This window comes from Pristiophorus japonicus, chromosome 5 (genome assembly GCF_044704955.1).
Source record: "Pristiophorus japonicus isolate sPriJap1 chromosome 5, sPriJap1.hap1, whole genome shotgun sequence".
NCBI classification, from domain to species: domain Eukaryota; kingdom Metazoa; phylum Chordata; class Chondrichthyes; family Pristiophoridae; genus Pristiophorus; species Pristiophorus japonicus.
Window position 1 is genome coordinate 173,761,822 of NC_091981.1, and position 24,249 is coordinate 173,786,070.

General features: G+C 43.7%; 1 protein-coding gene and 1 pseudogene across 1 annotated transcript in view; one reads left to right on the forward strand and one right to left on the reverse strand.

Annotated features, from left to right (window-relative positions):
- The window catches only part of mtrr (5-methyltetrahydrofolate-homocysteine methyltransferase reductase), a 157,820-nt gene that overhangs the window by 103,793 nt on the left and 29,778 nt on the right, over positions 1–24,249 (forward strand). The gene's annotated exons all lie outside the window — the stretch shown is intronic.
- Positions 6,627–6,859, reverse strand: LOC139264862 (U2 spliceosomal RNA; annotated as a pseudogene).

The following is a 24,249-nucleotide window of genomic DNA, read 5'->3' on the forward strand; positions in this document are numbered from 1 at the left end:
TCAACAGCATTGTTTAGTATTTTTTTATCAGTGATTTAAAACCCATGGTTAAGAAACTGCTTTCTATTGCTTTGGAAATACCACAGACCCTGGATGATTCTTGGATTTAATTCATGCCAAAAAATTCAAAATAGACAATTGTATCTTTTTAAAAAAAAATCTTCTGAGCTCTTGCATTTGACAATTTTTTTTTTCTTCGCATTAAATGCTGATATTACCTTAATAAATATCATTCCATGGCTTTAAATCAACTTCTGGAAGTGTATGTACCAACTACATTGGTGTCACCAGCTGTAAGCTAGTCTTATGGATGCAAATGTCTTCTTGGAAATGTACCCTTTATAGGGCTCAGTTTTCCCCGGTGATTTGCGCCGTTTTTTTTGGCGTAAGTTTTTAAATTAAAGTTTCCCCAAGGAATCTGCGGCAGCGTAACTGAGTTAGTTATGATTTGTTTAGGTTTGTTTTTTTTTCGTCATAGTCTGATGTCTGCACCAGTTTTTGTCAATTATTGAAGTTTGGCCAAAAAAAAATTATCCCAGGTCAGCGTATCTGAGCATTCTCGAAACACCTTCTGGTGAGTTATGAAAAAGCAGCGCACATTGAAAAATTGGTGCAGAAAGACGCCATTGTTTTTCAGTGAAGTTTTGGAGGGAGTCAAGAAGACTTAAATATACAAAATAAAAATTAAGGTTTTTTTACCTTATAACGCAGTAAATGGAAATTTGATGGAATTCTATAACTTTTCATATTCCTTCAACTGACCCGCCACCACCGAACACCTGCAAACAGGGCTGGAGGGTTGGAGTGTCGGCCAGCAGAATCGGTCCCGCGATCAGACATGGGCATGGGGCTCGGCTGCAAAAGAAGCCCGGGGGGGGGTGGGGATGGAGGGCTGCGGAAGGCAATCAGAAGGTATCAGAAGCCTGCAGTATGCATCAAGTGTAGCCTGGGGGTTTGGGGTGTTCCCGGTCACTACGCCTGCTCAGACCTGGGTGTGGTCCAAACAGACCTGTGGGGAGAGAGAACAAAGAACCTTGTCCTGCCTGCCTGCCGTTTTGAGCTTCTTGCAAGGGTAAAATTTAAGCATGGAGCAATACTGACCATGCCATACCTTGTGCAAGTCTTTTGAATCATGGTGCTGCGGAGGAGATAATTGATTTGACGTCATCGCATCAGGAACCTCAGAGCCCATAGGGTCTTGGGCAGGAGGCCTTACCCACGTTGGTTATATCGAGACAGGCGTTCGTACCTGCACCTGAGTGATGCAGACTATGTCAGAAGGCTCCGTTTCCACAAATAAGTTGTAACTGAGATCTGTGAGTTGGTGAAAGCAGACCTGCAACCTAGAAGCATCAGGAGGACTGCTTTGTCAGTTGAAGTGAAGATTGCAACTGCACTTTCATTCTATGCGTCCGGATCCTTCCAAGCTACAACTGGGGATGCATGCGCCATTTCTCAACATGCAACACATGTCTGCATTTGGCAGGTGACTGCTGCACTATATGCCCAGAAGAATGACTACATAAAGTTCCCCATGATCACCCAGGCAATGCGTGACAGTGTTGTGGGCTTCTCCAGGATTGCTGGCTTCCCAAAGGTACAGGGCTGTATTGATTGTACCCACATCAGCTTGTGAGCACCTTTTGGAGGATTCCGAGATGTACAAAAACAGAAAAGGCTTCCACTCCATTAATGTGCAGCTCGTGTGTGACGACATGCATCGTATTATGTCAATTGATGCACGATACCCTGGGAGCACCCATGATGCATTCATCCTACGCGAGAGCGTTATATCTGCCATGTTTCAGCAGACGCCAGAAGGGCAGAGCTGGCTACTGGGAGACAAAGGGTACGGCCTCACCACTTGGCTTATGATGCCCCTACGCGTAACCCGGACAGAAGCTGACCGGGAATACAATATGTCACACATTGCGATACGCAGCCTCATAGAAAGGACCATTAGCATCTTGAAACAGCGTACTCCCCTGAGATTGTTGGTGAGTTCACTATTGTGTGCTGCATGCTGCATAACTTAGCCATCATGAGCCAGCAGCAGATGGTAGTAGAAGACCCACCTGAGGTGAGAGTGGTTGATGATAATGATGAGGAAGATGCAGATGACGAGGACGAGGAAACCATGCAACTACCTGAACCCGGGGCACGACGGCGGAGGAAGGCAGGCCGTCGTGCCCTGTTAACGATTTCTCGAGCACTGCGCCAGCAGCTCATCCGTGAACGCTTTGCTGCCTGAAAGCTCAGCGGCAACTATTCTACATGGACCATGTTTACTGTTTGGACCTGTTCCGTAATGTTGTGTTGTGTTAATGGAACAAATGATGAAAATTATTCAGTTATAATTTAAAATATACTTTTTTCAAAAATGTTAACACTTGGTTGTACTTAATTTAACTTTAATAAAAATATTCTTGTATCAAACTTTACAGTTTTCAGTTAAGATCACTTACAAACTTTAAGATCACTTACTAACTTTTAAACTTGTAAATTTACATAACTTACAAAAAAACTTTTAATTTGAGAACAACAATTACAATAGTAACAATAAGAATGATGACCCTGAAATTCCGATGTTCCGGGCCCGTACAAAGTTTCTACGGACCCAGGAAGGCATCGAAAAAGCATGCACTGAAAACCGGCTTTTCCGATCTGTCAAGCTGGAGCTTGAGGGATCGTAGCCAGATCGGGAGCGAGGACATTTGTACGTGCAAATTTGTGATATTTACGCATACAAATGTCCTCAAAAATCTTACGCCTGAAAAAGCAGGCGCATAGCCTACTTTTACAGGTGCAAGTGATTTAAAACATATAAAAATAAAGTTATGAAAACATATTTTATTGTTAAAAACTCTCCCCACAACGGTGAGTTTATTTTAAGGTATAATTTAAAAAAAAACTTTAAAAAAAAGTCAGAAAAATATTTTTTTTAAAATAAGACATTTATAACTTTAATTTAATTGAATCTTAAATATGTAGTGTATATTGTTTTGGGTGTTTGGGACGGTTTCTCAATCATAGTAATAGGAGTTTCGGACTTACGAAACTCCATTACTATGAATGAGAATATACTATACCTGATTGGCTGACCAGATGACCAGAGCCATGTGACTCCAGCTGCAGGCCTGTGCACGTCCCGATGTGCACGCACTGCGATGCGCAGCAAGAGGCGGCCTGTGCATCGGAAAGTCGAGTGGGGGCAGCAGCTTCAGGTAGGTGCGTATTCTTTCTCTAAAATCCAGTCGAATGCCTGTGGGAAGGAGAAAGCATAATTTCTGGGCCAACAACAACAGCAGCAGCAAAGAAAGACTGCACCCATCTCTCCTCCACCTTATTCTAAGACCGCCCGCCGCACTTGGTCTTGGTGACTCCACCCCTGCCTGCAGGCGGTGGCGCAGTGTTTCTTGGGTTGGTACCAAGCTTATTCTTTCTAACATCTCGGGTAATGCGCACCTGTTGTTGCGGGGGGAGCCAGGCGGCAATGTGGAAGGCTTGGCTTGGGGCTCTTCAGAGGCTGGTCTGGGGTTTGGAATGGGAGTGGCAGTTGATTCTGTCAGTGGACGTGGGATCTGGGCGTGTTCCCTTATTACAGCAGCTAACTCCAAAATTCCCTCCCTTATGCGCCCTGACAGTGTCTCACCTACCTCCAACATTGTCTCCCTCATGTTTACTGACAGCGCATCAGCTACCTGCGACATTCCCGACTTCATGTTCTATGACAGTGCATCAGCTACCTGTGACGTTCCTGCCTTCATGTGCACCGACAAGGTTTCAGCTGACTGAGATATTCCCTCCATTATGTTCCCGGACAGTGTTTCCACTTCTCGTGAGAGTGTTGTTACTACTTCCGAAAGTCCTGATACCTCATCACCCACCCCACTGATGGTGTCCAGGAGTGATCGGGTAAGGTCAGTGCTCTCCGCACTCATTGCCATCATCTGAACTACATCTGTTAGATCCTGCACCTCAGGAGAGCGCTGTTGAGCTCTCCTTCCCCTCCTCACCCCGGGTGTGCCTTGCTGCATCCCACTGGGACCCGCAGCCTGGGACAATGGGGCTCTGGGTGTGCCTCGCTGCTTCCCACTGGAATTCCCAGCTTCGGGACAGTGGGAAACCATGGAATGTCCCACCAAAACTCAAACCACTAGTGAGGGAAGGGGCTGGCACTTCAATGGGTGGCACCACCTCCTCAAAAGTGAGTACAACAGTGGGGGCTTCATCTATCCCCTCCCCATCCCCCTCGCCCGCATGCTCTTGGTCTGGAAGGTGGGAATGGAAGATGTTCTCCTCTTCAAGCTCGTCCTCTTCTGAATCTTCTGCATCGTCAGGGTTGGCCTCAAGTTCTGCAAAATATAACAGAACAGACAAATGGTTAGCAGCAGAGGAAAGGGCAGGGTGGCATGAGTAGGCTCACACAGTGCAGGCTGATTTGAAGGACCACAATGAATGATAGCACATTGCATCAACCCAAGCATATCTGATGGAGACATCCCCATGAACCGAAGCATGGCTAGCCTGTGCAGTACTTAACATTTAGCATAGACAGACTGTGAAATTTCCAGCACTTGCCCTCTCCCTCGCGTGTAGGCCCAGTTTGTGCAATGGTGGGTGCAGATTTGCTGGGCCGCCTCCTGTTCGAGTTCATTCCCTTCTGTTATGTGCCACTTTCCTCTGCAAAGACGAAAATACAACTTTTTAGAGAGGGTGTCTTTCTGCTGGGTGGGACATGTACAGTTGGTCACATTTACAATTGCAATTGCATTGAATAAATTAAAATATTACTTACAGTAACTACTTGACCAAGGTCCTGCCACTTCCTTTTGCACTGGCCTCCAGATCTCTGGGTGGTCACCATTGCACAGTAATCTTCTGCAAGTTGGTCCAAGCGATTCTTCGTTTCTTTGCGTGGAACTTTTGTGTGACCTCTGTTGGTGTCCAGCTCCTGCCATCTGGCCTCAATCACAGTAACTAGTGTCTCCACTTCATCCTGTAAGAAATTCTTGGTCCTGGCGGCACATTGCATCTTGTATTGCAGCTCCGATTTTTCCAATGATAATTACAGTTCACACACAGCACTCAACACACTCACACAGACAACTAGCTCTTTAAAAATGGCCAATTGCAGACCGGGAGCTATACTGCGCAAGCGCGCTCATAGGAATAATGTAAAAAACGTCTTTTTTTTCACGCATGCGCAGAAGGGACAACATCGTCTTTTTCGGCGCAGTCAGTTGGCCCCACCCCCCGAGGCGACTGGACAGACTGCGTAGCGCCAAATTTGAAAAATACAGCGGGGAAACGTAGCACATTTATTTTTGGAGTAGTTCTGGCCGAGAAAAATGGGCGTAACTCTGGTAATATGCCAGAAAATGGCTTTGGGCAAAATTGAGTCCATAATTTTGGTTGAAATGTTTTAATGGTACGGCAAGGTTTTGCTCAGATACATCTCAAGATCCGCAGCATTGCAAAAACAGACCATAACAAACACTGACCAACATGGCATGCGGTCACCGGTGTCCATAATTAAAATTCTTCATATTTTGGCAATGTTTATGGTTCTGTGTTTTCGGTTTTATTTTTGAAAAATTGTTCTGGGAATTTTTTGAGATTCATTTTTGAGAACTGGATAAAAATTGGGAGGGGAGGGATGGAAACACTTCTCCGAGAAAATGTCTGATGGGTGGAGAAAAGTTGTAGTGTGGTATGTCATCAGTATTATTTCTCCATGTCTTCTCTGTGTATGGGTATGCAAAAGTATTACATTCGGACTGATTTGGTTTTGTTTCAGTTGAAACAATGAACATCCATTCAAGTCCGACTATAATGATACCTGAAGAGGACAAAAGAAAGCTGATAGTTACATTTGATGATTTCTGCAACCCCTTGCATAATTTTTAATTATGGACATCGGTGACCATTGCCTAAATATGAAGTCTGAGGTTTTTAATGTGTTGACTCCTTCTGCAATGTCATGCACCTATTCAACCCCTTCTACAATCAGACATTTAATGCAAGTTACTAATGATATCAGAGATATTTCTACTCTATAAAGCCAAACAAGGAATTTTTATGTTTTGCTACTCATCTTTTCTACCATACTAAACATGACAGTTTGTATCTGGTGATCTCTTTTAATGCAGCAACACAAATGTAAACTAGGGCTCTCCAAAAAGCCATGTGCGATTACAAGTAGCCTAACTGGCCTTTAACAGTACTCTTCAAAATGTTCTGCAATGCATCGAGCCATTTAAATACTATCTTGAAGGTTTAGGTTTGAGAGTCTATGTTCAACTTCAGCAAACTCTGGCACGCAGAGAGCTTAGAGGACACACTGGTTTAAATTTAGCCAAATATTAAGCTGCAGCTGCCAGAAATCTAATTGAGAAAATGGTCACATCGGAGCTTGGCGTTCCCATGTCAGCTGTAAATTCACTAGAGTTTTCTCTCTTCAGAAAGCATGGAATACCTACTGATATAATTGGTGGTTGTTTTTTTTTTTTTTTTATTAATTCGTAGCCAATCGTTCCAATTCTTTGTCAAATCACAAACGCCAGAGGTCACCTTGCACATGCCAAGGATCACTCTGCGCCAATGCTCTTAGCCAAAAGGCCTAGAGCCACTGCACCGTTCCTGGAAGTACTGCAATACCAGGTTCGTGCCATGGAGGTGGATGGGTCAAGCCACCCCACACACCTCCGTGGAGGTGGATGGGTCAAGCCACCCCACCCACCTCCTGTTTCCAAAAAAGCAAGCATATACCTTCCTGACCAGGGAGAAACCACCCGGAGGTCATGGTGGCTGGTCAGGTCAGTTACGCATGATCTTAGCCAAAAGGCCGAGAATTGGTGGTTGTTATTAAAGGTCCGATTGTAAAAGGGGTTGAATAGGCGCATGACATTCCAGAAGGAGTCATCACGTGAAAAACCTCAGGATTCATCTTAGGGTAATGGTGGCCCCCGTTGTTAAGCAAAGATTTCGAGAAATCTTCATATGTGGTTGTCACTTTTCTTTTGTCGTCTTCAGGTCGAATATCATTGAAGAGTTGGGTTTTTACAATCTATTCCTGATTCTGTGCATTGGAATGCAGTTTTGTAGAAACCATGAATGTTGAAAGCTAGAATATTTCAAGTTGGAAGAAATCTTTTGTGTTGCTTCCATGCAGTTGCTAGGTGCTGCAGGTGTTCAACTGGGGTCTCCACTATGGTTCTTATTATCGGCCTCTGCCCGACATCATCAGCCAGTTGTTTTAGACTATCTGATTTTGAACTGCAGTTTATCCAGGCTTTGGCAACTCAGAGGCTCAGCCAGTAATGTGGAACTGGCAGAGGCATTCTGTGTTTAAGGGGTGCTTGGCTTTAGACATCACAAAAAATGCATTTAAGTGTATCTAAACAGTACTCCAAAGCTGATCTGAAAGGTCTTCACATCTTTCAGTCTTTCAGTGAAGTGCTGTATTTGTGGGGACATGGATGAGGTGAGCTTAGCATATAATTAGGAGGAGATTCTTCTTGACATTGGTTTTAATTTCTCATGCATATTTTACCATGTATGAGGCTAAATCTCTGTTGAATGTTGCTTTCACATCAGACCATATTGTGCTATAACTTTGTCAATGCAAACACTGATGCAATGCTCACAGATGACATGAACAAAATCTTTGTATTAATCAGCACTAGCTTCCTGCCACAAATGAATAGAATCAGAACAAGACCAACAGGGGATAATTCAAAACATGCTGGGACTCTTTAAACACAATGGGGGTAACTTTCGTCTTTGGCAGGGGCAAAAAGCTGGTGATATCAGATCAGCTGTCCATTATACATCCTGCCTAATCATTCCTTTCTGTTGACTTCAATAATCAGGTGTTGTGTATAACGGCTGGCCAATCCGATACTGCCAGTTTTATACTTTTGCTGAAATTGAAAATGATCCCCAATGCTTGACGAGAAATTGTTTTCCATGCTGCTCTTTTTAATCAAAATGCTATTTCTATCATCCAATTACTTACATACACTCAGGACTTTTCTCTGCAGGGCAGTACTTGTGTACAAATACACCAATAGAGCCTTCACCTACATACAAAGGTTTCACAGTAAAAATATTGAAGCACAGGATTCTATCTGCATTTGAGAGAGGTTAGCTGAAATGCTCTGCTTGTTCTGAGGCTCAACCTTCGGTTTAGCATGTAGCATTCCCCAATTCAATCTGCTTTGCTGTTAAGTTGAATGGAACAAAGTTTACATGCAAGTACCTTGCCCCCTCCTCTATGAAGTTTGACTTTTTTTTTAAGTTAGTAAAATCCTCTTTGTTCTGTGCCACGTACTGCACCATAGTCTTCCGTGTTCTTCTCACTGTAACCCATATCTAGTATAAGTGATCCAGATGCAGATTGACAGGCTTTTTTGTAAATCCAGAAACTGCACTTGCATTTCAAATCCAGGTTAAATAAGTAAGGGAAAAAAGGTTTTAATTGTAGGATAATGAAATTCAAAACCGGGTGAAACTTGAAAGAATACATCGGCTGGAGGAATGTTGTATCATGCACAAAACATCATTTCAATTTTTGTTGTTGTACTTTTTAAATTAAAGAATTCATCTTCATTTACAAAATAATTGTGTCTGATATAAATCACGTGTAGCAATGATTTTGGCACAGTATATGTAGAGAATATCCAATAAATTGCCTGCATAAGACCCAAAAGCATTCCTTTCTTTGTCCTCATTAACTAAGCATGGAATACAATTGTGTGATGGGCATAGTCAAAAAGAATCATAACAGCAAGAAATAGAGCTTTGGTTTCCTGAGCTTGATGGTATAAAGCATCATTTGAAACAGTCATAGATGACTAATTTTCATCCACAGGGAATATTCGACCTATGCAAATATTTTGTGATTTTAAATTGGCAATATTGACTTCAGAGGGGAAGTTTGAACATATCCTTAGGCCATGGTCAGCTAACATTTTGTGTGTGCTGTGTAGATTGCAGAATATTTCATGTTAGCATTATGAGACTTCAATATTGCAGTTTCTGGGAGAGAAGATAAATTATTTGTTAAATAGGCTTCTCAACTTTTCTGTAGCTAACTGGTCTTTAATTTTGTGGCACAGTGTATTTTGCTGTTTTATCACACTTTTTTCAACTCTTTCCTCTCCCCCCCCCCCCCCCCCCCCCCCAGGCAAACAAATCAGCTAATTAGCATCAGGCACTCTGACAGAATAAAGCTGCTATGGAGACTTGTTTTTTTTAAAGCCCTACTTACCTTTAGCATTATTATTCTTGTATATCCTTCTTGACATCTAATCTTTTCAAATGATCTACGTTTGGAAATCTACGAGGCAACTTTCATCTGTTTCACTTTCCCCTCGTCCTGGCTGAGCACACCGGGGGCGGTATGCTGTAGAATTACCTCCTGCTTGAACAGACTTGAAACCGCCTGTAGGCCCAGCAGCCAGATCATTACCATGCCCTGGATGTAGGGTGCCAACTCTGGTCGGACACATTCCTGGAGGTTTCATCACATGTCTCCAACCGCCCCACTCGGTCAAACAGTCATTTTTCCTAGCTGCAATTATTTTTATAACTGATAACAAACAAAAGTATGCAAAGAAAATGAAAAAAAAAATACGTCCAATTTGATTTTTCTCCTGGGTTGCTCGCATCAGCATCCAAGGGATCAATCTTTAATTCCTTTAACTCCAGTACAATCCTGGAGGGATCGAAAGAAAGATTTGCATTTATATAGTGCCTTTCACAACCACCAGATGTCCCAAAGCGTTTACAGCCAATGATGAAGTACTTTTTGAAGTGTAGTCATTGTTGTAATGTAGGAAATGCGGCAGCCAATTTGCACACAGCAAGCTCCCACAAACAGCAATGTGCTAACCAGATAATCTGTTTTTTTTTGTTATGTTGATTGAGGGTAAATATTGGCCAGGACACCAAGGATGACACACAAGAACATAAGAAATAGGAACAGGAGTAGGCCATTTGGTCCCTCGAGCCTGCTCCGCCATTTAATAAGATCATGGCTGATCTGATCATGGACTCAGCTTCACTTCTCTGCCTGGTCCCCATAATCCTTTACCCCCTTATCGCTCAAAAATCTGTCTATCTCCATCTTAAATATATTCAATGACCCAGCCTCCACAGCTCTGTGGGCAAAGAATTTCATACATTTACAACCCTCTGAGAGAAGAAATTTCTCCTCATCTCAGTTTTAAATGGGCGGCCCCTTATTCTAAAACTATGTCCCCTAGTTTTAGTTTCCCCTATGAGTGTAAATATCCTCTCTGCATCCACCTTGTCGAGCCCTCTCATTATCTTATATGTTTCAATAAGATTCTTCTGAACTCCAATGTGTATAAGGCCCAACCTACTTAACCTATCTTCATAAGTCAACCCCCTCATCTCCGGAATCAACCGAGTGAACCTTCTCTGTACAGCCTCCAATGCAAGTGTATCCTTCCTTAAATACGGAGACCAAAACATAGAAACATAGAAAATAGATGCAGGAGTTGGCCATTCGGTCCTTCTAGCCTGCACCGCCATTCAATGAGTTCATGGCTGAACATGCAACTTCAGTACCCCATTCCTGCTTTCTCGCCATACCCCTTGATCCCCCTAGTAGTAAGGACTACATCTAACTCCTTTTTGAATATATTTAGTGAATTGGCCTCAACAACTTTCTGTGGAAGAGAATTCCACAGGTTCACCACTCTGGGTGAAAAAGTTTCTCCTCATCTCGGTCCTAAATGGCTTACCCCTTATCCTTAGACTGTGACCCCTGGTTCTGGACTTCCCCAACATTGGGAACATTCTTCCTGCATCCAACCTGTCGAAACCCATCAGAATTTTAAACGTTTCAATGAGGTCCCCTCTCATTCTTCTGAACTCCAGTGAATACAAACCCAGTTGATCCAGTTTTTCTTGATAGGTCAGTCCCGCCATTCAGGGAATCAGTATGGTGAACCTTCGCTGCACTCAATAGCAAGAATGTCCTTCCTCAGGTTAGGAGACCAAAACTGTACACAATACTTCAGGTGTGGCCTCACCAAGGCCCTGTTCAACTGTAGCAACACCTCCCTGCCCCTGTACTCAAATCCCCTCGCTATGAAGGCAAACATGCCATTTGCTTTCTTAACCGCCTGCTGCACCTGCATGCCAACCTTCAATGACTGATGTACCATGACACCCAGGTCTCGTTGCACCTCCCCTTTTCCTAATCTGTCACCATTCAGATAATAGTCTGTCTCTCTGTTTTTACCACCAAAGTGGATAACCTCACATTTATCCACATTATACTTCATCTGCCATGCATTTGCCCACTCATCTAACCTATCCAAGTCGCTCTGCAGCCTCATAGCATCCTCCTCGCAGCTCACACTGCCACCTAACTTGGTGTCATCCGCAAATTTGGAGATACTACATTTAATCCCCTCATCTAAATCATTAATGTACAATGTAAACAGCTGGGGCCCCAGCACAGAACCTTGCGGTACCCCACTAGTCACCGCCTGCCATTCTGAAAAGTACCCATTTACTCCTACCCTTTGCTTCCTGTCTGACAACCAGTTCTCAATCCATGTCAGCACACTACCCCCAATCCCATGTGCTTTAACTTTGCACATTAATCTCTTGTGTGGGACCTTGTCGAAAGCCTTCTGAAAGTCCAAATATACCACATTAACTGGTTCTCCCTTGTCCACTCTACTGGAAACATCCTCAAAAAATTCCAGAAGATTTGTCAAGCATGATTTCCCTTTTTCAAATCCATGCTGACTTGGACCTATCATGTCACCTCTTTCCAAATGCGCTGCTATGATATCCTTAATAATTGATTCCATCATCTTGCCCACTACTGTATGCAGTGCTCTAGGTGTGGTCTTACAGATACGCTGTACAGGGGGGTTGTAGCAGGACTTCTCTGCTTTTATATTCTATCCCCCTTGCAATAAAGGCCAACATTCCATTTGCCTTCCTGATTACTTGCTGTACCTGCATACTAACTTTTTGTGTTTCATGCACAAGGACCCCCAGGCCCCATTGTATTGCAGCATTTTGTAATTTTTCTCCATTTAAATGATAATTTACTTTTCTATCTTTTCTGCTAAAGTGGATAACTCCACATTTTCCCACATTATACTCAATCTGCCAAATTTTTGCCGACTCACTTAGCCTGTCTATATCCTTTTGCAGATTTTTTGCGTCCTCACAATTTGCTTTCCCACCCTTCTTTGTATCATGAGCAAACTTGACTACATTAGACTCGGTCCCTTCATCCAAGTCACTAATATAGATTGTAAATAGTTGAGAACCCAGCACCGATCCCTGTGGCACCCCACTAGTCACTGTTTGCCAACTGGGAAATTAACCATTTATCCTGATTCTCTGTTTTTTCTGTTAGTTAGCCAATCCCCTCTATTCATGCTAATATATTACCCCCAACCTTGTGAACTTTTATCTTGTGCAGTAACCTCTTATATGGCACCTTATCGAATGCCTTCTTGAAATCCAAATACACCACATCCACTGGTTCCCCCTTATCCACCCTGCTCGTTACATCCTCAAAGAACTCCAGCAAATTTGTCAAACATGATTTCCCTTTCATAAAACCATGCTGACTCTGCTTGATTAAATTATGCTTTTCCAAATGTGCTGCTACTGCTTCCTTAATAATGGACTCCACCATTTTCCCAAGATGTTAGGCTAACTGGTCTGTAGTTTCCTGCTTTTTGTCTGCCTCCTTTTTTAAATAGGGGTGTTACATTTGTGGTTTTCCAATCCGCTGGGACCGCCCCAGAATCCAGGGAATTTTGGTAGCTTACAACCAATGCAGCCACTGTCTCTGCAGCCACTTCTCTTAAGACCCTAAGATGTAAGCCATCAGGTCCAGGGGACTTGTCCGCCTTTAGTCCCATTATTTTAGAGTACTACTTCTTTAGTGATAGTGAATGTATTAAGTTCCTCCTTCCCTATAGCTCTTGATTATCCACTATTGGGAAGCTTTTAGTGTCTTCTACCGTGAAGACCGATACAAAATATTTGTTCAACGTCTCTGCCATTTACCTGTTCTTCATTATTAATTCCCCGGTCTCATCCTCTAGGGGACCAACATTTACTTTAGCCATTCTTTTTCTTTTTATGTACCTGTAGAAACTCTTACTACTGTTTTTATATTTTGAGCTAGTTTACTTTCATAATCAATCTTCCCTCTCCATCAATTTTTTAAAAGCTTCCCAATCCTCTGGCCTCCCACTAGTCTTGGCCACATTGTATGCCGTTGTTTTCAATTTGATACCATCCTTTATTTCCTTAGTTAGCCACGGACGGTTATCCCTTCTCTTACAGTCTTTCCTTCTCATTGGGATATATTTTTGTTGCGAGTTATGAAATATCTCAAATGTCTGCCGCTGCTCATCAACCGTCCCACACTTTAATCTATTTTCCCAGTCCACTTTGCCAACTCTGCCCTCATACCTTTGTAGTCTCCTTTTATTTAAGCTTAGGACACTGGTTTGAGAACCAGCTTTCTCACCCTCCAACTGAATTTGAAATTCAACCATGTTATGGTCACTCATTCCTAGAGGATCCTTTACTACGAGATCATTTATTAATCCTGTCTCATTACACAGTACCAGATCAATGATAGCCTGCTCCCTGGTTGGTTCCACAACGTACTGTTCAAGGAACTGTGCCAGATACACTCTATGAACTCTTCCTCAAGGCTACCCGGGCCAATTTGCTTTGTCCAATCAATATGAAGGTTAAAATTGCCCATGATTATTGCCAATCCTTTATTACAAGCCTCCATTGTTTCTTGATTTATACTCTGTCCAACAGTGTAGCTACTGTTAGGGGGCCTATAGACCATGCCCACCAGCAACTTTTTCTTCTTATTCTTTACCTCCACCCAAACTGATTCAACATCTTGATCCTCTGAACCAATATCGTTTCTCACTAACGCACTGATCTCATCCTTTATTAATAGTGCTACCCCACCTCCTTTTCCTTTCTGTCTGTCCTTCTGAATTGTCAAATACCCCATACTATTTAGTTCCCAGTCCTGGTCACCTTGCAACCACATCTCTAATGGCTATCAGATCAGATCTATTTGTGCCATCAACTCATCTATTTTGTTACGAATGCTACGTGCATTTAGTTCAGGGCTTTTAACTTTGTTTTTTTACCAATTTTTCCTGCTTTGACCCCATTTTCTGATTCACCTTTATGTTTATACATTCTGTCCCTTCCTTGAACGCTCTGGTTTTCATTCCCCCAGTGCTACCCTGATCTATTGCCTTCTCCTTGTTCTTTGATTTTTTTAATTTTTGCTCAGCTGAATCGTCCCAACACCCCCCCCCCCCCCCTCTATAATTTAAAGCCCTCTCTACAGCCCTAGTTATTCGTTTTGCCAGGACCCTAGTCCCAACACGGTCTGAGTGGAGCTCGTCGAAACGGAACAGCTCCCTCTTACCCTAGTACTGATGCCAGTCTCCACGAACCAAAACCCATTTCTCCCACATCAACCTTTGAGCCACGTGTTGAACTTTCTGATCTTATTTACCCGATGCAAATTTGCTCGTGGCTTGGGTAGTAATCCAGAGATTATTACCTTTGTGTTTTTGCTTTTTAATCTGGCCCCTAGCTGCTCATACCTTCTCTGCTGAACCTCTTTCTTTGTCCTATCTATGTCGTTGGTACCCACGTGGACCATGACAACTGGATGTTCTCCTTCCCACTCGACGTTCCTCTCCAGTACTGAGGAGATGTCCTTAACCCTGGCACCGGGCAAGCAACACCGCCTTCGGGGCTCACGCTCTTGGGTGCAGAGAACCGTATCTATCCCCCTAATGATACCACTACAACGTTTCTTTTTACTCCCCCCAATTGAATGGCCCCCTGTACCACGGTGCTGTGGTCAGTTTGCTCAAAATCCCTGCAGTCCCTGCTCTCTTCCATACAGGGAGTAAGAGCCTCAAACCTGTTGGACAAGAGCAAGCACCAAGGCTCCTCCATCACTTCACCCTGATTCCCCATACCTTCCTCGCTTGTAGTCACACCCTCCTGTCCCTGACCACGGATTGAATTTGAATTAATTACTCTAATTGGTGTGACTAGCTCTTGGATCGCGGCGTCCAGGTAACTCTCCCCCTCTCTGATGTGTCGCAGTGTCTGAAGCTCGGACTCCGGCTCATCAACACGGAGCCGAAGTTCCTCGAGCTGCAGACACTTGCTGCAGATGTGGTCGTGATGGACCTCCAGTGGGGTCAACCAGCTCCCACATGGCTGCTCTTCTTCGAAATAGTGCCATGGGAATTTTTACGCCCACCTGAGAGGAGAGACATGGCCTCAGTTTAACGTCACATCCAAAAGACAGCATCTCCGACAGTGCAGCACTCCCTCAGGACTGCACTAGAGTCAGTCCAGATAGCAACCCTATCTGGATGTTTACCCAGAACAGAAACACCATTGGATTGGGTGTACACCCACAATCAAGAGGAAAGTGTAATGACCATAAACTCTGGGGCCTTTGAATGCTGTTCAAAGGGGCCTACAGTCCTGTTGATCCACCTTGCTGGGCCCTCCCCAAAAAATACTTGTCTTTTGGAGGTGGGAGGAGGTTGCTAACAACCCCTTCTCAGATCTGCCAATCTGAGGGGCTGGCTGCTGTCTTGGAGGCCCACTTTCAATGGGCAGGCTGGATGCTGGGTATCAGCAGGGGGAAACTCGAAAAAATGACAGCACTCCAGCTTCATCAGTACGTCAACCTTCTCTTGGGGAAATCCTTGGAAATAAAACGGAAAGGGAACAGAGAACTTGGGTAGAGGGTTTCTTCCCTTTTTCTCTGCTTTGTACCTAAGCAATACATACGCCTTGGGTGCAAAGCAGAGGAAAATGCCCCCCTGCTGTCTCTATTTTATGGATTTTGGTTACATTTTTTAAAATGTTTAAAATGTATGACTAATAGATAGTATACTACACAATTTAAAATTTTTCTTCTTGTGTAGAATGAAGGCAGAGAGGGAAAACTTTATCTCAATGTGGCTCACCATCTTGCAACCATACAAATGCCAAAAATTGACCCCTGTGGGATTGTTTCCTGCGGTCTATTTCATCAGTGAAACTTTACAAGTCAAATTTACTGAGCACTTGTCTGAAGGGTATATATTCAAAGAAGTTATTAATGAGCAAACATTATTCCACCACCATCTTTTCTAAGTTCTTGAGGAACAAAGGGGGGGGGGAATGAAATTGATCTTCACCAGTAACATTGACTTTGGTAAAGAAAATTGGGCATGGTGTAAAACAGGCTACTGATTCGTCATGAGTCAGTTTCATGCTACTGACGAAGACCAGTTTCACCCCAAAGTGTACCAAAAATTGATGGTGTCCAAGACCAGAATACTGAAGGAGTTTATTGAGGAAGTTACATGGAGAATAACTATGATATTTCCAAATTCATTAGAGATGGGAGCTGAACCAAGGACTGGAGGTGGTAAATGTTACACCTCTGTTCAGAAAAAGATAAGATGGGCAACTATTAACTGGTGAGCCTTGCATCCGGAATAGGAAAATGATTAGAGACCCTGGCTGATGATTTCCATTTTTGTGCTCGACAGCCTGTGATGCCCCAACACCCCTGGCCCCAATCATTTTAATAGACAGGGAATGTGTCTAAATACTTAATATTTGAAGGGGAAAAATGTGCAGGGCTATAGGGTAAGAGTTGGGGAATGGGACTAACTGGATAGCTTTTTAAAGAGGGACCACATGGCCACCTTCTGTGCAGTATCATTCTATTATTCTAGACGTGTGTACTGATGAGCGCACGAGCAGAAATCTCACACCATAATTAATAAAATAAATGGATACTTAGAAGGGCATGGAGTGGGATTTAGATTGGGGAATGTGAAAGATTTTGTTTATATGGATTTCTGAAAAGCATTTGATAAGTTGCTAAATAAGAAATTGGTTGAGCTTTGGAGAAACAAACATGAGAATATACTTTAAATAGTAAATTTCCCAATGCAGTGAAGGAGCAAAACTAACTGAGATATGCAAAAATCATAAATCCACAAAAAAGACAGGTTGAAAATGCATTTAAAAAGGGCAATATAATTTATATTAAAAGGGATTGAATACCAAAGCAAGGAAGGCATAATAATAACTAAACAAGACAATGGTTAGGTCACCTCTGGAATGTTCTGTGCAGTTTGGAACTCTTTTTGCTACTGGAGTGATATAATAGCACTAGAGAAAGTATAATACAAATTTACCAGGATGATCCCAGGATGAGGAGTCCGAGCTACAAGGAAAGGCTAGAGCAACTAGGGCTGTATTCTTATGAATTGAGAAGATCGAAGGGGATTTGATAAGAGGAATAGATGCGGTAAATAAAAACAGAACATTCTGGAAACACTCAGCAGGTCAGGTAGCATCTGTGAAGAGAGAAACACTGCTTTGGACATGGTAAACATGGATTGGTTCTTGCTGTAGATATGTAAGTCAAAGCGAGACCATGATCTCAAGGTAAGCATTAGATACATAAAGGGGAAGAATAGAATAAACTGTTTTTTGTTGTTATTGGAATTTTGGTTGCTTTACAGGTAGTAATTAATGTTAAATCAACTACAGCATTTAAAAACTCCAGGATAATTATTTAAAGAAAAATGTATGGGGAGAAAGCAGGAAAATGCAATTAGATTGTGGGGAAAGTCAGGAAAAAAGAACTGTAAATCATTTTGTTTGTGGTCAAAATTCAGCCCATGCAAAAAGAGCTGAATGGCCTCCTCGAGTGCTGAAAATTTCTATGTTTCTGTCTATTTTATCAAATTTAGTCACCTGGGGATTTTATTCAGGACTCTGCTTTCTCTTGTTAGATTTCCACCTGGTAAAACCTTCAAATTTTAGCTTGGTTCTGCCATCTGTAAATTTAAGAAAATATTGAATGTGTGAATCTTTTTTTTTAAAACCAATGGTAAATGTTTGTATTTCTGATAGCCTTTTTACTGTGAATTTGAACATTTTACTGAGTAGAATGAGTATTTTGATAAATGGAGTATTGTGCTACTTCACCCCAAAGATTCCCAGCCTGATTTATGACATTGTTCAGGAGCAATGCGGGGTTTGCATTAAATTTCTTGAAAGAGCTACCTTAATATCAACCTCCGAAGAGAACCCGATCCTGTACATGTATTTTTACTCATCCTTTGTTATCTCCTTGAGTGAGGTTGCTAAATTGGAGGACAATCTTGTCCTTGTCCAGGCTAACATCCTCAGTATTGAAGCACTGACCACACTCTATCAGCTTCGCTGGGCAGGCCACATAGTTCGCATGCCAGATACAAGACTCCCGAAGCAAATGCTTTATGCGGAGCTCCTTCATGGCAAACGAGCCAAAGGTGGGCAGCGGAAACGTTACAAGGACACCCTTAAAGCCTCCCTGGTAAAGTGCAACATCACCACTGAGACCTGGGAGACCCTGGCCGAAGACCGACCGAGTTCTTCGAGTCTCAACGCAAAGAGCGCGAAGAGGTCAAGCACAGACAGCGGAAGGAGCGCGCGGCAAACCAGCCCCACCCACCCCTCCCCTCGATGAGTGTCTGTCCCACCTGTAACAGGGTCTGTGACTTTCTTATCAGACTGTTTAGCCATCAGAGAACTCACTTTGGGAATGGAAGCAAGTCTTCCTTGATTCTGAGGGACTGCCTATGATGATAATGATGTTATCTCCATGAGTGAGATTGCTAAATTGGAGGACAATCTTGTATTGTGCATTTGTCTCCCTAGACATTAGACTGAGATTTAGATTGTACAAACTAATTTCCTTTACAAAGTTAAGATTGTTGAGAGACAGGAAACCTCCATTGTGTTTCCTCCATTATAGATTGGCCATATTGAAGATATAAAAAGAAAAGATACCCCTGCAAACTCTGACACAAAATTCAAAATGCCAGAAAAGCACCTGAATAAGAAAAGGTAGTGAATGATTCTGGGTAAAGTGCCTTTCTCTGAACCGACTCGGTAGACGGGCAGTTTTGACCAGGAGTACCTACCTAAAATATTAGCCTGTCTTGCCTCTTTTCAAATGCTAACAGGCCTGATGTGTTTCCTTCTGAACTCGAGGGAATATAAGGCCAGTTTATGCAGCCTGTCCTCATAATTTAACCTTTAAAGCCCTGCTTTTCTGCTGAACCTGCACTCTACCCCTTCCATTCCCAATATATCCTACCTGAGATGTGGTTCCCAAAATAAATGCAGTGCTCCAGATGGTGTCTAACCAAAGCTCTGTACAACAACAACTTATATTTATATAGCACCTTTAACATAGTAAAACTTCCCAAGGAGCTTCACAGGAGTATTATAAAAAATTTGACACCAAGCCACATAAGGAAAAATTCAGGCAATTAGGTAGGTTTTAAGGAGCGTCTTAAAGGACGAAAGAGAGACGGAGAGGTTTAGGCAGGGAATTGCAGAGCTTGGGGCCCAGGCAACAGAAGGCACGGCCTCCAATGGTTGAGCGATTATCATCAGGGATGCTCAAGAGAGCAGAATTAGAAGAGCACAGATATCTCGGAGGGGGCGGGGGGGGGGGGGGGGGTTGGGGCTGAAGGAGATTACACAGGGAGGTGTGAGGTCATGGAGGGATTTGAAAACAAGGATGAGAATTTGGAAATCGAGGCGTTACTTACCCGAGAGCCAATATAGGTTAGCAAGCAAGGGGTGATGGGTAAACGGGACTTGGTGCGAGTTAGGACACAGGCAGCCGAGTTTTGGATGACCTCAAGTTTACATAGGGTAGAACATGGGAGACCAGCCAGGTGTGCATTGGAATAGTCAAGTCTAGAGGTGAAGCATCAGTTCCTCACTTTTGTATTCCAGTCCCCTCTTGAGATAAAGGCCAACATTCTATTAGCCTTTTTGATTATTTTTTCTACCTGCCCACTGGCTTTAAGTGACTTGTGTAGATGGACACCTACATCCCTTTTGTTCCTCCGCAGGAACACAAGAAATAGGAGCAGGAGTAGGCCATTTGGCCCCTTGAGCCCGTTCCGCCATTTAATAAGATCATGGCTGATCTGATCTTGGGCTCAGCTCCACTTCCCTGCCCGCTCCCCATAACCTGTCACTCCCTTATTTTTCAAAAATCTGTCTATCCCCACCTTAAATATATTCAATGACCCAGCCTCCACAGCTCTCTGGGGCAGAGAATTCCACAGATTTACAACCCTCAGAGAAGAAATTCCTCCTCATCTCAGTTCTAAATAGGCGACCCCTTATTCTGAAACTATGCCCCCTAGTTCTAGATTCCCCCACGAGGAGAAACATCCTCTCTGCATCGACCTTGTCGAGCCTCCTCAGTATCTTATATGTTTCAATAAGATCACCTCTCATTCTTCTAAACTCCAATGAGTATAGGCCCAACCTACTCAACCTTTCTTCATAAGTCAACCCCTTCATCTCAGGAATCAACCTAGTAAACCTTCTCTGAACTGCCTCCAATGCAAGTATATCCTTCCTTAAATAAAGGGACTCAAACTGTACGCAGTACTCCAGGTGTGGCCTCGCCAATACCCTGTACAGTTGTAGCAGGACTCCCTGCTTTTATACTCCATCCCCCTTGCAATAAAGGCCAACATTCCATTTGCCTTGATTACTTGCTGTACTTGCATGCTAACTTTTTGTGTGTCATGCACCAGGACCCTCAGATCCCTCTGTACTGCAGCATTTTGTAATATCTCTCCATTTAAATTATAATTTGCTTTTTTATTGTTCCTGCCAAAGTGGATAACCTCACATTTTCCCACATTATACTCCATCTGCCAAATGTTTGTCCACTCACTTAGCCTGTCTATATCCCTTTGCAGATTTTTTGTGTCCTCCTCACAATTTGATTTCCCACCCATCTTTGGATCATCTGCAAACTTGGCTACATTACACTCGGTCCCTTCATCCAAATCATTAATATAGATTGTAAATAGTTGAGGCCCCAGCACCGATCCCTGTGTCACCCCACTAATTACTGTTTGCCAACTGGAAAATGACCCATTTATCCCGACTCTCTGTTTTCTGTTAGTTAGCCAATCCGCTATCCATGCTAATATATTACCCCCAACCACGTGAGCTCTTATCTTGTGCAGTAATCTTTTATGTGGCACCTTATCGAATGCCTTCTGGAAATCCAATACGCAACATTCACTAGTTCCCCCTTATCCACCCTGCTCATTACATCCTCAAAGCAAGTTTGTCAAACATCATTTCCCTTTCTTAAAACCATGCTGACTCTGCTTGACTATGTTATGCTTTTCCAAATGTCCTGCTACTGCTTCCTTAATAATGGACTCCGGCATTTTCCCAACAACAGATGTTAGACTGACTGGTCTATAGTTTCCTGCTTTCTGTCTCCCTCCTTTTTTAAATAGGGGCATTACATTTGCGGTTTTCCAATCCACTGGGACCACTCCAGAATCCAGGGAATTTTGGTCGCTTACAACCGGTCACTTCTTTTAAGACCCTAGGATACAGGCCATTAGGTCCAGGGGACTTGTCCACCTTTAGTCACATTATTTTACCGAGTACTTTTTCTTTAGTGATAGTGATTGTTTTAAGTTCCTCCCTCCCTAAAGCCCTTTGATTATTTATTATTGGGATGTTTTTAGTGTCTTCTACCGTGAAGACTGATATTTGTTCAAAGTCTCTGCCATTTCCCTGTTCCCCATTATACATTCCCTAGTCTCAACCTCTAAGGGACCAATGTTTACTTTAGCTACTCTTTTTCTTATATATACCTGTAGAAGCTCTTCCTGTCTGTTTTTATATTTCTTGCCAGTTTACTTTCATAATCTATCTTCTCTCTCATTATTTTTTTAGTCGTCCTTTGCTGGTTTTTAACTCCTAGGGCTAGATTTTTCACTTTTGGGCTTATCGCCCAAAAATGGGCGTTATTTCCGGTGTGGGCGGTAAAAAAGGATTTTCAGATCGCTGGCTTCTCGCCCATTCTCAAAGCACCTAGTCTCCATTTTTTAAAATGGTCGTTACCGCGAGTGATATAAAATGGGCGGTAGTGTTAAATCTCGCTGACCTTCTGCCGTAAAGTGTCGCCATCCTTAGCAATGGCATGGCAACGCTGGATTCCCGCGATTCAGGAGGTCTAGGGTCATCATGACATGCGCAGAAGAGGAGACAGAGAGGGGGGGAGCCGCGAGGGACTGAAGGCATGTGTGGCTATGGTGTGCGCTTGTTTGGCTATTGTGGGAGGCACGAGGGAGATTCACCAGCAGCAAAAAGCCTACTAAGCACCAAGAACATAGTTGGCACTGAGTTTTTGTCCAACAAATAAGATATAACATGGAAGGGTTGGTGGAGGCCCTGGAGCTGGTATCTAGGAACACTGGTGGCAGAGGGCTCCCAGTGGTCCCAGAGCGTGGCACTGCATTCCAAGGTGCTGCACCCCCATTGCCAACCACACGAGAGCCAGCAGCAACATCTTGCTTCTGGCTCGGAGCATCTTCCCACCTCGGGACCGTCTTCTCCCGAGCAGCGGTTCGGCCGTCATTCCCCCCCCTCCCCTACCCCCCCCCCCCACCCTACCAGCTTGGAGTCAGAAGGGGAATGGATAGAAGCGGGGGGGTGGGGGGAAGGGTTGGTTTTTGCAGAAATACTGATGATTTCAGACAAGTGTTTGGTTTAAATGTTTTTTATTGAACAAAACCTTGTTGCGCATTGGCTCAGATAGCTAGTGATTCCTTAACATCAAAGAGTATAATTACACTTAACTTCAATCATCTTAAACTTTAACTGTCACCAAGGTGATGCCCACCATTGATGTATCACCTGCATACGCAGCAGTGTGTCAGCCTTGTAAATAACACCAACGTTCTTTCAGGCAAAGCGATCATTGATAAGCTCCTGACCTAAGGCTCTTGCAGCTATCATGCCACCACGGGCCCTTTCATGTGGTCTACAGGGGGGCAGGGGCATGGCTTCAGTGTCAGTCTGATTGTCTGGGCCGATGTCAGCATCCGCCTCCTCATCCTCCTCTTCCTCTCTTGTGAGGTGGACTGTCAGACTCTTCAGGCAATTCTTGTCCTCTCCTGATAGCCAAGTTGTGCAGCATGGAGCACACCACCACGAATTAAGCTACCTGCTCAGGGTTGTATTGGAGGTCAACTCCTGAGTGGTCCAGGCCTCTAAAGCTCTGCTTCAGCACTCCAATGGTTTTCTCCACGATATTGCAAGTGGCTCTGTGTATCGCCTCTCTGCTTCGGTGTGGGTGTCATGCAGCAGGGTCATTAGTCAGGTGGCAAGGCCATATCTTTTGTCACCAAGCATCCAGCATTGACCTTGTGGCTGATTGTTAAACAAATCAGATACAGTGCTCTCACGCAAGATATGGGCATCATGGATGCTACCCGGAAATTGAGCATTCACTGCCAGTATAATTTGCTGGTGGTCGACAACTATTTGGACATTCAGGGAGTGGAATCTCTTGCAGTTCCTGAAAACCTCTACATCCTGAAAAGGTGCCCGCATCGCGATGTGCGTATAGTCTATTGCTCCCTGCACCTTGGGGTAGTTTGCAATTCTAGAGAATCCTAGAGCCCTCTCACTCTCTGCCTCCCTGGTCATAGGGAAGTTGATCAAGTCCCTCCTGCATGCGTACAGGGCTTCAGTCTAATGCAGCAATGTGTGGCATGCTGAGACAGACCATAGCCGAGGCCTGAAAAGAACCCAACATGTAGAACGACAGTGCTGCGGTGACTTTGACCTCGACGGACAGTGCAGTCCTGAAGGTGCTGGCAGGCTGTATTCAGTGATAACCTTCTTGTAGAAGCGCAGTCTCCGAAGGCAGGTGGTGTCGGGCAACTTGAGGTAAGACTGCTCCCTGTACTTGCGGGGTCTGTAAAGTCTGGTCCTCCTTATCAGTCTGTCACGTCTTGCATTGGGCACATAATGCTGTGGAGTGTACCTTCGGCGACCTTGAGTCTGCTGCGTGTAATTGGTCATCAAGAGAGGGTGAGAAAGGACAGGCCCCATTGCAGGAGCTCTCTGTTTTCCACCGATTGGTCACAAAGAATGAATGTCCCGACGAAGACACCTATTAAATTCCAGTACGGTCAAGATGTAATGATATTCACATCAACTCCAACGACCTCCAGAGTTGTGAGGGAGTCAGGTTCCCTTCTGAGCAACTTCAGCAGTTCGAATCGCTCCCACTCCCTCGACTCTGGATTT